The sequence below is a fragment of the Octopus sinensis genome, linkage group LG13 (assembly GCF_006345805.1).
Source record: "Octopus sinensis linkage group LG13, ASM634580v1, whole genome shotgun sequence".
Taxonomy (NCBI): Eukaryota; Metazoa; Mollusca; class Cephalopoda; order Octopoda; family Octopodidae; genus Octopus; species Octopus sinensis.
In genome coordinates this window covers 8,841,874-8,858,720 of record NC_043009.1, presented here as the reverse complement: position 1 = coordinate 8,858,720, position 16,847 = coordinate 8,841,874, and the positions used below count along the sequence as shown (strand labels likewise).

Here is a 16,847-nt window from a genome sequence, read left to right as displayed (position 1 = left end):
TGAAATTTCGCATCAAAAGATTTTTTAAATAATTCCAGAAGTCTGATAGAAAAAGTCAATAAATATCCTCCCAACGACATGGTTCCAGGTTCAGTCCCACTGTGTGGCACCTTGGGCAAGAATCTTCTACTATAGCCTCGGGCCAGCTAGAGCCTTGTGAGTAGATTTGGTAGACAGAAACTGAAAAAACCAATCATATACATATATACACACACACACATATATATGTGTGTGTGTGTGTGTGTGTGTATGTATTTGTGTTTGTATTTGTCCCATTGCTTGACAACTCATTGTTGAAACTAATGCTTATCTATTTACTTACAAAGAATCTAAGTATAAACGATCCTTCCACAGTTTAAGAGGGTGTAGAGAAGCTATGATCTCCATATCCATATGTTTCTGTGTTCTGGTTAAAAAAGAAAAAGAGATTTTTTTGGCAAGGGAAGGAATATATAACTTAACCCTTTCATTACTGTATTTATTTTGAGATGCTCTGTGTTTCTTCCAATTACTTTAAATATAACAAAGAAATTAGTAAAAGAACTTAGTTATCATTCAGCTAGTGTTAGGAACATAAATTGTGACTAAGGCTTGGTGGAAGATTTTAATTCAAAACTTATAAAAACAAGACACTTGTACTACACAGCCAGTTTCAGCCAGGTTGGTAATGAAAGGGTTAAGGGCCTTGAAAATAGTTTTAGGATGTAATATCATTCATAAAGAGTTATATACCAATAATATTGTCTGGGATTAGAATATAGACATGTGTTTGTAACTTTTTAGTGTACAGGAATTCCTTTTGGGAAATCAACCTTGCTTCATATTCCAATGCAGGATCCCCTAAGCAGCCTTCTTTTATTATAATTCCATTCACAACTAGGATGGTTTACAGGAATATTGAATTAACCTCAGTACTTGACTGGTACTATATTTTATTGATCTCAGAAGGGATTTTAAGGAGCAGACTAACCACTGACCTTGAAAAACATTCATGCTTTGATTGCATGCTTAGTAGTATATCAAATAGCTCCACATCTAAATAAAGGCTCTCCTCACATAAAGACCTAACAATTAGGGAGCTAAACTGGATAGTAGACAGAAGGCATACACAAAAGCAGGGCAGGATTAAGGCCAACTGATGCCCTAAGCACAGCCCAACCCTGGTTATCCCTAGATCCTTCCATTGTCTGACATGATATTAAGCCATACTAAATGTTGAATGGGAAATTACAGATTAGAAATTCAGTTTTCTTTAAAACCAGTCCCACAACTGTATTAAATATATTCCATTTTTATCTTAAATTTATTTATCGAACTCTAAATAGCAGCAAGCAGCATAAATAATGGCCATTGGGGAAGTCTACTTAGTTTGAGTAGGCAACAAGAACGGCATCGGGCTATAGAAAATATGCCTTAATAAAAAAAAAACCCATCTCCCTGACCCATGCAAACATGGAAAAACGGACGTTAAAATGATGATAATCATTTGCACCGTGTCAGGCAATTTTCTGAGCCATGCCTCCTACTGTCTTTATATAAGATCGTGTGTGTGAGTGCATGTATGTAGTGATGTGTATTTGTAATATTCCTGCAGCATGGAAGAAACAATAAAAAGTGACACACACATTAATGGTGAGTCCCGAAGTGGAAGCCCTCACAGATAATAACAAATAATGTATCGGTTTAAAAAACTGTTGTGTGGGGGAAAAGGTCGGAGAGAGAAGGGGGAGAATTTGTAAAATAAGAAAAAAAAACCCGTAAATTTTTAACATTTTTTATTCATTAAAAAAAGACAATTTATAAGTTACCAATTTGCACCATGTTTGTCACTTGTAAAAACCCTGCGATATCCCGAGCACATGCTTATTTTGTTTAATGGTTCATCCAACCTCCACTAAAAGTTACAATATTCCTAGAAGGCATTGAGAATACGAAAGGAATGATTAAAAAAAACAAAAGTAGACTTCGCTAAGAGTTTGAACTCGGAACATAAAGGGTCATAGTGAAATACCTTGGGTAATTTATTGGAGCGTCAGCAATTCTGTTAATCGATGCTCTAGAAATAACAGCCAAATTTCCATCGAATCACACTTTACTGTCTTAAATATAGAACACTGGACAATCTAGTTACTGGTACTCAAAAGCAAGAGTCTGTTACAACTAGGAAGCCTCTAAGAGCAGGTTTGCACCTTAGGCGGTTACTGTTGTTGTTTAATACCAAGTCAGAGCTTACCTGGGGTTAAACAACGCTGCAGAACCCACCTCGCTTTTGAAAATTTAATATTGTTTATTCTGAGGGACGGATTAGTTAGTTTACAATATTTAGTTCAAGGCCCTTCTTCGTCTCTATATCGCGGTGATCAATAAAATAAGCATAGTAACATAAAGTGGTTTTTCCTGTGACGATATCCTTCACCTTCAAAAATAGTTCAGTTAAAAAAAGATATTTTTATTCAGGAAGTGGTTGCAATCGGGTGGATCTCGGGTTTTGAATGTAATAACACAAGCACTTCAGATTGAAAATTCATTTCATACCAACAACAGCTATTTTATTTCAGCTGAGCCAATGCGGATGAGAACAGTGTTTGTGTTGTTGTTATTGTTTAGCACAAGATCAACCACGACCGAATAAGCTTGTTTGTAGACGTTCCCGCCATGACCACCCTAGCTTCTTTTCAGAAGATCTACATTTATTTTATCCACTGTCGTTTTTCGAAGACAGGGGTGTCATTTTGCGAGAATTTTAAGATACATTTCATCAGGTAGAAACGACCACGTCGAGATATTTGTTTAAAGGAAACGGTGAATGAATGCTTTAAGGAGTTTTATAAGGAAATTTATAATAGACGGATGAATTTACGCGCATTTGAAAAAAAACAAACAAACAAATACACCAAAAGTAGTTTTGTGAATGAAATCGGTCGACGGAAATTGAAAGAAGGCCGTCGTACGTGCGTAATCTAAGTATGTATATACATACATCTATGTATATATATATTTCTTTACTATCCACAAGGGGACAAACAAGGACAGACAAACGGATCAAGTCGATTACATCGACCCCAGTGCGAAATTGGTACTTTATTTATCGACCCCGAAAGGATGAAAGGCAAAGTCCCACCTCGGCGGAATTTGAACTCAGAGATCTATGTGTGGGTGTGTGTGTGTGTGCGTGCGTGTGTGGCCACCATCGCTTGACAACCGGTGTTGGTTTGTTTACGTCCCCGAGGCCCATGCATTAAAAATTAAGTATTGTGGATTTGCTCAATAAAGCCCTTCGATGTGGTGCCCCAGCATGGCCGCAGCTCAATACCTGAAGTAAGTAAAAGATGAAGGATATATATATAAATATAAATATATATAAAATGCGCATGTGTATATTAAAACCGTTCAACACCCTTCACAACGTTCGTAAATAAATATCTAAAAAATACGACATGAGTTACGTGCTCTTACGAGGAATATGATTTACAAACCTGTCGAGAGATGGCGTTTTGGCGCCAGAACTGTACTGGCCTATTTGTTGTTGTTTTTGAGCTTACACTCTCCCCTTTCCTCTCTTACTGTCATGCCTGTCCCCGCTACCCTCGCGCTATTATTACCGCCGCCACTACTATTACCCCCACCACCTTTACTATTGCCACCACTACTATCACTACCACCACCTTTACTAATGCCCTTACTACTGCTTGGTACTATTGCTGTTTAAGAAAAATCAGAGCTAGCCAAGCCAGTTACTAGCTGTGAAACTGGAAATCTACAACCAACCAGGACCATCCGCACTCACTCTCTTCTCATAGTTGCTTGTTACTGTTTGTTATATGGCACGTACGCTCATTACAAACACATACATACACAGAATCATCTGTGTACACACACAACTCATCATCTCTTTATGTCCAACTGGAACACAACACAGTCTACGAATCTAAGGTAAAAACCACATAGCAACCACCTTTTGTCCATCCTTCTTTTTTCAGTTTTTGCCCTTCTCTAACCAAATCGCGATCAACTTGTGTTGATCATCTCTATTGATTTATCAATTAATGTTTTTAAAAGCCCTTTTTTTTAAAACCCACTCCTCTATTTCAATTTTTGTTTATTTCTGTTTCACATTCACTGTTCAGTTGTTTGTGTGTATATATGTATATATATATATATGTATGTATATTATGTGTATAAACACATTTGTATATTCTATCTGTTATAATTACGCGCACTTACATACATCAATTATACGTTCCTATATATATATATTCCATTTTTCTTTTATACCATTGACAATATCAAAGCCCCTAATTATTTCAGCGGATGATGATGGTGGATTCTGTTGTTTGGTTGTCTATTTGTGTCATCATCTTAATTTCATGTGTGGGAACGGAAAACAGGCCTTCGACTTACTTTACTGTCATAATGTCCTATCTCGACTTCTCTGTTTACGGTTTTTTTTTTTCATAACGGCTCTGAAATATTTCTAATCTATTATTATCATTATTACTATTACTATTATTTCTAAATAGCACCAGGTTGTCAAACCGATCCTTTTTATTTTGACTTATGTTTTTTTTAAAACTTTTCTATATAGACTTGCTAATTAATTAATTAATGGAACGTTTAATTAAACACACACAACTGCCATTTCAAAAATGTAGGACAAATATACATATATACATACCATAGTGTGTGTGTGTGTGTGTTGCTCCTTTAATTTATATAGAAGAGGGTTGGGATCTTGTGATGTTGCGGGCTTTTTCAAGGGCATTAACGAAAATCATGAACGTCACATATTCTCGGTTATGAAGACGAAAATAAACTCAATCCTTTCGTTGGTATCGTGTGAATGTTTTGACAATCGAATAATCTTTATATCTTATTTTGTATGTCCGTGCAGGTGGTGTCACTTAAAAAAAAAAAACGGCAAAAAATATCTTGTGTATGTATTGCATTAAGTCTGCGTATATTGTGGGTTTTACATGTATCATAGCCCCATGTGAGTCAATCCTGATAGAGCAAATCCATTGTTAGTGGCGTTCCAGGCGTGATCATCTCTTCTTAAGTAGTACATATCTCTTTTTTTTCTGCGTTATTCAGTGTGTCATTTATTTTAAAGATGTTAGAATGTGATATAAGGGAGGTTTGGTTGCAATTTCTAGCAAGTCAACCAATCACGTAGTGACAGAAAGCTAGAGGGGCCCCTTGCTATTTTTACATGTGGTTGTAGTTTTATTGTTGGTATGTTTGCGAGACGGGGTGTATTTTATTCCAGTTATTGTTGGTGTGAGATTATTTCTGTTTGTGTTTGTGAGACGTGTTGTGCTTGTTTTTGTTTTGCCATTGCTACATTCAATCTGACAGGAATTTCTGTCCCGTTTGACAAAACCTCCATCGTTGAAACCTGTCATTCTTGAAGTGCAACTGTCACACTTTCAACGCTTGACAAAACAAGTCGAATTTAGTGCACAAGTTTATTATACATTTACTACCCAGCCTTCCTTCAATCACTTGTCAGCAAAATATAATTCCCCCACCTCTCTTTTTAAGCTGTTATTCCTCTGAAATTAGGCGGCTCGTGTTGTTATATGCACCAGCGAACCTAATCATACACACATTTGATGGAGCACACCATATCCTCCTTTTTCCACACTGCATTTATTAATCATTGATTTATTTCCACATACATTGTTAAAAGTACATCTGTGCCAGTGTTGTGTATGTGTGTAAGACACTTCACCACAAGATATATTTTATTTATGCATTATATTCAATGCGAGGTGCAGAGAGGCCCTAAGAGAAACTAACCAGGCCTTCCTACGCTATTTATTATTATGTTTAAAGTTGTGTACGTATGTACGTGTGTATATAGGTTTGTTCCGACGAATGTGTATATATTTGTTTCTTTGAGTGGGAGCGTGTATATATATGTGACGAGTGTATGTATGTATGTATATATATATGTATATGAATGTGTGTGTGTGATTGGGTCTTTACCTTTCATCCTTTCGGGGTCGATAAATAAAGTACCAGTTTCGCACTGGGGGGCGATATAATCGACTCAATCCCTTCGTCTGTCCTTGTTTGTCCCCTCTATGTTTAGCTCCTTCTGGGCAGTAAAAATATATTTATATATGTATTTGTGTTTGTAGGTATATGTATACGCGTGTGTATCACAGTTCTCGTCAGATATCCTGCTAGAGATGTATTAAGTAAACTAATCTGTATTATCATTTCAAGGATCATTGGTTTTGTTAACAAGAGATAGTGTTGTGTGACAGTATACGACTGATTAACGTTGGGGAACTGTGCTGTTCCGACGGAAACGACATGGGCTACATGTTACAATGTGTGTGCATGAACGACAAATGAGTACAGACGAGTTCAGGAGGAAAATTGTGCATCAGATGAATTGGATGTGTTGTGTGCAAGGGAGAAGACTGCGTTGGTATGGACATGTGATGCGAACGAGGATGGCGGTGGTATGAAGAGGTGCAAGGTACGAGAAAATAGATGGAACCCGTGGAAGAGGGAGACTCCGGAAGACGTGGGATGAAGCGGTGAAAATTGATTATAGGATGTTGAACTCATGGAGGAGATGGCAAACGATTGCAGTGATTGGAGAAAACCCGCCCACCTGTGTAGGCTTGGTGAAACGAATGTTAAAATATTGGTAGTGATGATGGTCGGGAGGTTTATCTACATTTGGGCCCCTCGCACAATGTGTGCCTGTACGTCTACATCAGCTGCCTACCCTTACCTGTTGTTGATACCCTCTTAATTTTTTTTTGTCACTCACCCTCTCTTCTGTTCACTGTCGTATGTCACTTGTATACCAAGGGATGCTATTGGATTTTGTTCACTGTGCCATATTGCCTATCTGTGTAAGGTTGTCATTGGACCTATCGAACCCCCTTCATCTCTGGCACTCATCCCCTTCTATTTACTTAACTTGTTTGTCTTATCTGTAGTCAACCTTCACATTCTGTACTTAATTACACATGAGCATCATTCTTTTTTTTTCTGTCCTGTGAGGCAGAATGCAGTCTCACTTGTGTTTGGTAACATGATAAAATGTACTCAGTACCGTTAATAAAGGGGTTAGCAAACGAGCGGAAATAACACAGGGTTCAAAGGACTCTTACCCTTTAGCTTTGTCAAGGACATGACCACTTCTCTACTGCTCACACTAGGACAAGATGTATGCTGTACGCTTTTTGGTTGGTATTAGGAAGGGCACCTAGTCAAAAGTAAAAGAGAAACTAGGCCAGCAATGAGATCCAATGAATCAAGTGTAGTCCTCTTCCAGTCCATCTGGAGTGATGATAACTTGTCCAACACAATCCAGTATGTAAAGCAAATGTAAAATGATGAAAGGTTGTTAGGTACATAAATGTGTGATGTGCATATTTCCATATCTGCATCGGTCAGATGGAGTTTATTGAGGCAGATTTTCTATGGCCAGATGCCCCTTCCTATAGTCTACCCTCACTTGTTTCCGAAAGCAAGGCAATATTTTCCCACAGCCAAGCTTGTTTTCACTGAATATTAAAAATGAATGACACTGCTTGTATAACAGTGACACTCATTTACAACTACCACACAGTGTCAGACCAGAGATACAAACATGCACACACTCACATATATTGATACATATGGACTTCTTTCAGTTTCTGTCTATCAGATCCACCCACAAGGCTTTGATCTGTGTGGTTAAGAAATTTGCTTCGTTACCATGTGGCTTTCAGTTTTATCCCACTGTACAGCACCTTTGGCAAATGTCTTTGAGCAATGTTTTGTGCATGAATTCACTAAAGAGCAACTCTACAGAAGCCTGTTATATGTATATAAATACATATGTACACACATTTAATAGGTCTCCGCATAGTTACCAAATTCACTCACAGGACGTGTGTACGCATTTAAATGCAAATGTGTGTGTATTTGGCAGATTTGCAATCAGATGCTCTTCTAGTCCCCAACCCAAGGGATTTTTTTCTGTCCTATCGGTCTTTGAGAGTGCAGAGCGGCAGGCTGTAATGTCTATGTGAACATATGAACATAACACTTTCTCTCTAATGGTGACAAGTGAAAACATGGAATATTGATGTAAACACACATGCCTACATATGTCACAGCTCCATACAGCTTCCGTTCACAAATTTACCCATAAGACATTTACCCAAGGTAGGACTGAACAGAAAACTATCATTGCAAAGCATATGTAAGTATATATATATATATAAAAATAAGGATAAGATCGTTAATTTAAAATAAAATAGCGATTTTATCAAGTGGCCAGCATGGAAAAAACAACCTTCAAAGGTAATAATTATTTAAAATTATAAATTAGGGTATCTATGAGATACCACCATGCTGTACCATGATATGGACAATTAAGGTGGTTTTAGAGTCAGATCGTGACTGCTATTTTCAGCATGGTGGTATCTCGTAGATACCCTAATTTATAATTTTATATATATATATAATATATATATAAAGTATATATTTTGATGTGTGGTTAAGAAGTTTGCTTTACAACTATGTGGTTTACAGGTTCAGTCCCACTGCGCAGCACCTTGGGCAAGTGTCTTCTACCAGTCTCCAGCTGATGAAAGCTTTGTCAGTGGATTTTGTAGATGGAAACTAAAAAGAAGCCTATCATGTGTCAGTGTGTTTGTCTGTGTTCTTTGTCTTGAGCATTGCATGTTAATTCTGGACAAATGTCTCTATCATACAATTATTGTTCGTTTACAATCATCCTTGAACACATCTCCAGCCATTGTGTGGTTCATTTTTTTAAGGACTTTGCTTGGAAACAGGTGAAGGATGGTGACAGGATGAACACAAGACTGGAGAGAATCTGTCTAGTCCATGCAAGCATGCAAAGATGGATGTTAAACGATGATGATGGTGGTATATACTGACACTCTGTTGGTTACAACGATGAGTGTTCCAGTTCCAATCAACGGCCTGCTCATCATATTAACATGCAAGTGGCTGAGCACTCCACAGACCTGTTTTACCCATAACATGGTTTTCAGGAAGATTCGGTGTAACAGAGAATGGGACAAGGTTGGCCCTTTGAAATACAGGTACGACTCATTTCTGCCAGCTGAGTGGATTGGAGCAATGTGAAATAAAATGTCTTGCTGAAGGCACAAAGCACTGCCACGAATTGAACACAGAACCTTACAATCGTGAGCTGTATTCATACAGATTGGTTAAAATGACAATGCCTTGTCCATCTTTAACTATCTGTCTATATATATATATATGCGGGTTGGTGAAGGTATAATTGTGTGGTTAAGAAATTCACTTTGGTATCACCTGATTCAAGGGTCATTTCCATCGGTGGTGTTGCTAGCTAGTGACCTTTGCTACAGCCATGGACCAACCAACACAATATTCTTATGTGGGTTTTGTAGAGTATCAATAATCGTTGGGGGTGTGAGCTGAGGTATGTTCTGCTTTCGAAAGGAAGGTTCACTTATTGGGATGTGGTCCTAGCAATGTTAAGGATGTGTTTTCACCAGAAGAGATTCTCAATGATTGTAAGACCTGACAATGAGTGTGATTGTGTGGGTTCTAGTTGAGTGTTGCTCATAAGTGAATATGGTGCACTGATGTTTCTTTGATATGAGTTGTGCTTTGTTGTTGAAAGAGACCAGCTTAGCATATCCCCAACGTATTATATACCGAACTATATATAATACATACATACACATTCATAAATATATACATACCTATAAGTATGTGTGGTGTGGAAACTTGGGTAAGTATCTACTATAGCACCTGGCTGACCAATACCATATGAGAGATTTTTGATGGAGAGAAGCTGCAGAAATCCCTTATACATGTGTGTGTTTGTATGACTGAATGTTCATGTTCCATTGTTAAGAGAAATACAGAAAAAGAAAAAGAAAGAATGGTTTTGATATTCCATCATTCTCAATCATGCACTGGAACTTGAATCTTATACATGATTTAAAAGGAAAGCCAGCAAAACGACTGACTGTTATTGTCACAAGTTGACCCCCATGTAGAAAATGTTGGTCTGTTAATCGTATTTGTGACTGAAAATTCTTGCTCTGCAGGTAAAGGTGATTGAAACAACAGTGGAAGAATAGTACACTGGAGATTGTAGTATGGCATTAGTTTTGAAAGCAACTCACTCAAATTATGGACAAGACTGGTGCTTGTAAATTTCTTGAGGAACAGCTTGATTTGAAAAGTTATTTGGCTTGCCTCTAATCATCACCTTTATGAAGGGTTTTGAAGTCTGTAGTACATTGGTTCTGAACCATTTTCTTTTACCGATGGATGTCTTTGATTCTTATTTTACTCAAATGTATCCTCAAAACCATTTGATGTTTTAAAAATGCTGTTAAATTTTTCTAATTAAATATTGTTAGAAAATGTGTGAAAAAAATTGTTGGTTCAGCACTTTGGGAAGTGGGTTCTGTTTAGTCTTAGGTTGATTGAAGCCTTGCATGTAGATTTGATAGAGAGAAACTGAAGAAGCCCACCATATATACGTGTGTGACTTTGTGTCTGTTTGTCCACTGCTGCCACTTGATACTGGTGTTGGTGTGTTTACGTTCCTGTAGCTTGGTTGTTTTGTCAAATGAAACCAATAGAATAAGTAACAGGCTTAAAATATACGTTTCTTTATTGCCCACAAGGGGCTACACACAGAGGGGACAAACAAGGACAGACAAACGGATTAGGTCGATTATATCAACCCCGAAAGGATGAGAGGCAAAGTCAACCTCGGCGGAATTTGAACTCAGAATGTAGCGGCAGATGAAATACTGCTAAGCATTTCGCCTGACGTGCTAACGATTCTGCCAGCTTGCCGCCTTACAGGCTTAAAATATAGTTCTGGGATTGATTCAGTTGACTAAAAATTCTTCAAGGTGATGTTACAGCATGGCCGCAGTCTAATGGCTGAAACAAGTAAAAGAAAAAAGAAAATAATTTGTGTATGTTAGGAGTGTAATCCTCTTATTGCACATAGACTTTAACAACAAAATTTTATGTTGGTCCTCCAAGGGTCATGTGGGCCCTGATTGATAACCAATGATGTCATAGAATATCTTCAGATAATCAGTGAAGATTTTTCGAAAAACATACCAAGTGTTGCCTATAAAGTTTAGTTTATGTTGTCATGGCGTTTAGATATTTGGTGGTGTCAATGTATTAAAAATAGAATATATTATCAGCCTTTGGGACGATGCTTCCCATGGTAGCCGTAACCATGGGAGGAAGCATGTTCATATTCATAAAAAATTGCATCTTGGATCTTTTATCTTTTACTTGTTCCAGGCTTTAGATAGCAGCTATGCTGAGGCACCACCTTGAAGAATTTTTAATCAAATGATTTGTCCCTAGTCTGGTATGATTATTTTTTACAATTAAATCTTATGACTATTCTGCTATACATAAAATGGTGGTGTTATATAGTAGAGGTGCAGTCATAACCATTTGTAGTTAAGAAGTTTGGATTCAGTCTCACTGCTTGGCATCTTGGACAAGTGTCTTCTAGTACAATCTTGGGCTGACCAAAGTCTTGTGAGTGGATTTGATAGAAACTGAAAAAAATAACCCTGTCGTGTGTGTGTGTGAGCATGCATCTTCTCACCCTGACATTGTGTGATAATTGTAAATGAATGTCACTATCATATACTCAGCATCATTCATTTCCAATCTTTCATGAAAACATGTCCAGTTGGGTGGGTGGGGGCGGAATATAACCTTGCTTGGAAACAAGTAAGGGTCGATGACCGTATGCTTGAAATGCAACAAACAAAATAAAAATAAGTGGTTAAAAATATGTAGAAAAAAAATAGATAAAATTTGTCCCTTTGTGGGAGCTCAAAATTTTGCTTCCACCTGTAGGAATCTAAAAATGGTTCAACTGGCTTGAGATTTGACATGAACAAGTTTCTGGTGACTTGTTGACCAGGTGAAAAGTAAGGTAACCTTTCTAAAAATATAGCACACCTTAAAATGTGTCTACGTATGTATACATATATGGCACTCTGTCGGTTATGACGAGGAGGGTTTCAGTTGATTCGATCAACAGAACAGCAAGCTTGTGAAATTAATGTGCAAGTGGCTGAGTGCTCCACAGACACGTACTCTTAATGTAGTTCTCAGGGAAATTCAGTGCAACAGAGAATGTGACATGGTTGGCCCCTTGAATCATAGGTATAACACCTTTTTGACAACAGAATGAACTGGTGTAGCATGAAATAGAGTGTCTTGCTGAAGGATATGACACAACACTGGCTATTGAAATCATAACTTTATGATCATGAGCTAAGTATCGGAACCACTAGGACATGCACCATCACAGTATGTGTGGGTGTGTGTGTGTGAAAAAGCCCTCAGTTCACTCTGTTGGGTGGTTGGTGTTAAGGAAGGGCATCCAACCATAAAAACCATGCCAAAATGGACCCAGGAACCTGGTGTAGTCTTCCTTCAACCCATGCCAGCATGGAAGGCAGATGTTAAATGATGATGTGTGTATGTATATAAATAATTTTTCATAATTTTAATGCCTACTTTTCCATGCTTTCACGAGTCAGGTGGCTTTTCTATGGCCAGGTGCCCTTCCCATTACCAACACTCACCTGTTTCCAAAGATGGCAATATTTCCTCCCCAGAATCAGACACGTTTTCACAAAAGGCTGAAAATGGACACCACTTGTATGACGGTGATATTCAGTTGCAACTATCACGTGATGCCAAAGCAAGGAGACTTTTTTCAGTTTCTATCTGTCAGATTCATTCACAAGCCTCTGATCAGCCTGGGGCCATAATAGAAATCAATTACTCAAGTTGTCATGCAGTGAGAATGAACCTAAAACCTTATGGTTGGAGAGCAAACTTACCACACACACACACACACGTGTATATATATACATATTTATTCATATTTGTTCTTTCATTTTACATCCACATTGCTCTTGCTAGCATGAGTTAGATGAATACATAATGAAGCATTGCATTATGGGTGGATTCCCTGCCTGTCACTAACCCATACCTGATTTTCAAGTTGGGATTCTCTGATTCCACCTGTACTTAAAGTTTCAAAGCCATCAGATGATTTATTGACAAGGGAAATGATAAGAGTCGGTGTTTGTAGCTGAGAGATTTTCAGAGAAGTGTAGATGTAAACTAACATATAGGGACATGTACATGCGAGTGTGCACACTCATATATTTATATATATATATATATATATATATATATGTATATTCATGTATGTATATTTGAATTTATAGATTTATAGCTATATAATTATATAGGTGTGACTGTGTGGTTGATAACCATGCATTCTGGGGTTCAGTCCCGCTGTGCAAAGTACCTTGAGCAAGTGTCTTCTAGCCCTGGACCGACCAAACCTTGTGAGTGGATTTGGTAAATGGAAACTGAAAGAAGCCCATCTGATATTCATATATGTGTGTGTGTTTGTGCATACCCTTGTTTAATGTGATGGTTGTAAAAAAAAGCGTTGCCATGCAAGTGAGGTTGTTTGTTACCAACCAGTCTTCTACAAAAAATGATATTTTGCTTCAAAACAGATGAAGGTTGGTGACAGGAAGGGCATCCTGTCATAGAAAATCTGTCAACAAATTCTGTTTGATCCATGAAATGTGGACGCCAGATGAAAATGATGTTGATATATTTACATAAATATATTGATGTGTATGATTAAATAAATATCTTTTCTCTTTCACTGGTTTCAGTTGTTAGACTGTGGCCATGCTGGGGCACTGCCTTGATGAATTTTTAGTCAAATAAATCAACCCCGGTACTTATACTTTTTAAAACCTTGGGGCTCTTTTTGCTGAACCACTAAGTTACAGGGATGTAAACACACCAACTTAGGTTGTCAAGTGGTGGTGGATGACAAACACAGGCATGAAGACACACACACACACACACTCACAAGGCTTTGGTTGGCCCGAGGCTGTGGAGTAAAACACTTGCTTAAGGTGCCATGCTGTGGACTGAACCCGAGTCGTTCTGTTTATTGAACATCTAAAAATTCACAGTGAATAATTTCTACTGAGATCCATTTATTTATGTTTGTGAGTGAAGATGTTTTTATACACACGCACCCACTTATATATACACTATATATGTGTCTATGTCTCTCTCATGTATACAGATTGTGTTTATTTGTATTTATATGGTAGTGTAATATATATGGACGCACACACACACACACACACACGCACGCTTCCCTCTTGCTTAACCCCCTCATCACTCTCACATTATTCTTTTCTGTCACTCACATCCCTATCACTCAACTCTATTATTTACACCATTTATGAACCTGGGACAGATTCATGTACTCAACCCCGCCATGATTATCCTTATCGTTTTTAACTGTTCCTGCCATGCAGAGGTCTATTTATACAAATATCAAGTAGGGCCTATTATGCCCTGTGCATTTTTTTGCTTTTTTGCCTTCACTCCCCACTTTTGTACAGTCAGTAAACCCCATTCACGCCATCGTATTCTCTTGCTTACTTTTCACTCACACTTCCGGGCTCTTTCTGTCTCCCCACCTCCTAACTCAATCTCTTGGGTCACGTTGCCATCTCCTGTCTTTACCCCGTCCTCTTTCAATGTTATCTACGCCTCAGAATACTGAGTACACCCATCACTCATTACTCCGATGACTTCTCGCAGTCGTTTTACGAGAGGCGTTGTTGGCCGAGCAAAGACGTCGAGGTCAAGGAGATCCCTTTCGTTTGTATCCGAGGCAGTGCAATATAACCATTGTTGATACTACGAAAATAATAAATGGGTGGGGGTGTTGTTAGCAAGGCCATCCAACTATAGAAACCGTGATAAAAATGAAACACCCCAGCAGGATAGGGTCTTCGAGTTGGCCTAGGTCAGTGGATCTGAACCATATGACCCTTGGTAGTGGTGGTGGTGGCGGTGTCCATATAAGGTTTTGTTGTTAAAGCTTATGGTTATACTTCTATAATGCGCAAAGCATTTTAAACAATTTTTGTTAGACATTTCCTAATAATATTTAATCATGAAAATGTAATAGGATTTTTCTTTACGTGTGTGTGTGTGTGATGCAGGAGAGTAAAACAGAAATCAAAGGGGTTCTGAAGGCAAATAGTTCAGAGCCGTTCGTTTTAGGTGAACATCACCCTGAATATATTTTCTCAACCCATGGAAAGCGGATGTATGAAGACGATCCTTCACACACATATATATGTATACATACACATATATATGTATACATACATATATATATGTATACATATATATATATAATATATATGTGTATACACACACACATATATATATAAGGATATGTGTATACATATACGTATACATATGTTTATTTGTATGTTTGAATTTATACATACGTTTATCTATAACTTATTCGTGTGTGTGTATTTGTTCCTGACTACTAATACACATTAAAAGATGTGATTCGAAGGTAGTCGTATATTTGAACTGATGGAAATGTTAGCAAAAATACGGAAAGAAAAATAATAATAATAATAATGATTAGGAATCATTTAAGATCATATAATTTTCATTATATATATATATATACATATATATATACTCCCTCGTTACATATTTCGCAGTGTCTAAATTAATCGCACTTTCACTCTGTAATTGTCCACTATTCCTAGAATTTCATACGTGAAAGTGCACGAACATTTTCTCATGTAGCATCTTACATGGTCGAGGAGTGCAAAAGCGGAGCATACACACAACCAGATGAAGAAAACATGTTCGCCAGTAAAGTGCACATACCCAGTGGTACCAAGTACACATTTGTATGGTCGACACGCGCACGCGCGCATACGTTTCTAGCCACACACACACACACGCGCGCACACATATGTGGACATACACACACACGCACCAACGTACACATACAGCTGTATAAACAGTTACTTGCAGTTCACATTCAGCTGTAGCTGTATATATATATGTGTGTGTGTATGTGTGTATGTATATATACACGCAGTTATAGCCATGTTTATCTCCAGTAGAGTATGTAAACAGATTGTTATAAACACAGCGACTGAGGTTTTATATGAATCTGCGCGCGCGCCTCTCCCTCCTTCAATCTCACTCACTCTCTCTCTCTCTCTCTCTCTCTCTCTCTCTATATATATATATATATATATATATATATATATATTTCTTTATTGCCCACAAGGGGCTAAACATAGAGGGGGACAAACAAGGACAGACAAAGGGATTAAGTCGATTACAACGACCCCAGTGCGAAACTGGTACTTTATTTATCGACCCCGAAAGGATGAAAGGCAAAGTCGACCTCGGCGGAATTTGAACTCAGAACGTAGCGGCAGACGAAATACCGCTAAGCATTTAACCCGACGTGCTAACGATTCTGCCAGCTCGTATATATGTCTCTTTTTTTTATTTTTTTTATTTGGTTGTAAAATTAAGTAACTCAAGGAAGGGTCCAGGGATTCTTGTGCGATGCATGAAATTCTCTATGCCCTTATGTCAGTTATGTAGAATAACAACAACAATGATATATATATATATATAGTAGGCAGGCATAACTATGTTAAGAGGTTCACTTGACGAACACGAACGTTCTGGGTTCGATTTCATTGTGTGGCACCTGGAGCAAGCGCTTCTACCGTGACCTCGGATCGGCGTAATCTTGTGATTTAATTCGGAAATCGTATAGAAGCTCAATCGTATGGACCTCAATTCAAACATCCAGCCATATCCCACTGATTCTACTTAAAAGGTACACGAATCTGTGGAATCCTCCAGTCAATTCGTTTGTTAACAAGGAGTCGGTCGCCAATATCGAA

General features: G+C 37.9%; 1 protein-coding gene across 1 annotated transcript in view; it reads left to right on the top strand.

Annotated features, from left to right (window-relative positions):
* Positions 1 to 3,628: 3,628 nt before the first annotated feature.
* The window catches only part of LOC115218351, a 67,028-nt gene continuing 53,809 nt past the window's right edge, over positions 3,629 to 16,847 (top strand). The window contains exon 1 of the mRNA XM_029788113.2: positions 3,629 to 3,933. The gene's annotated coding sequence lies outside the window, so the exon portion shown is untranslated. The remainder of the gene's footprint in view (positions 3,934 to 16,847) is intronic.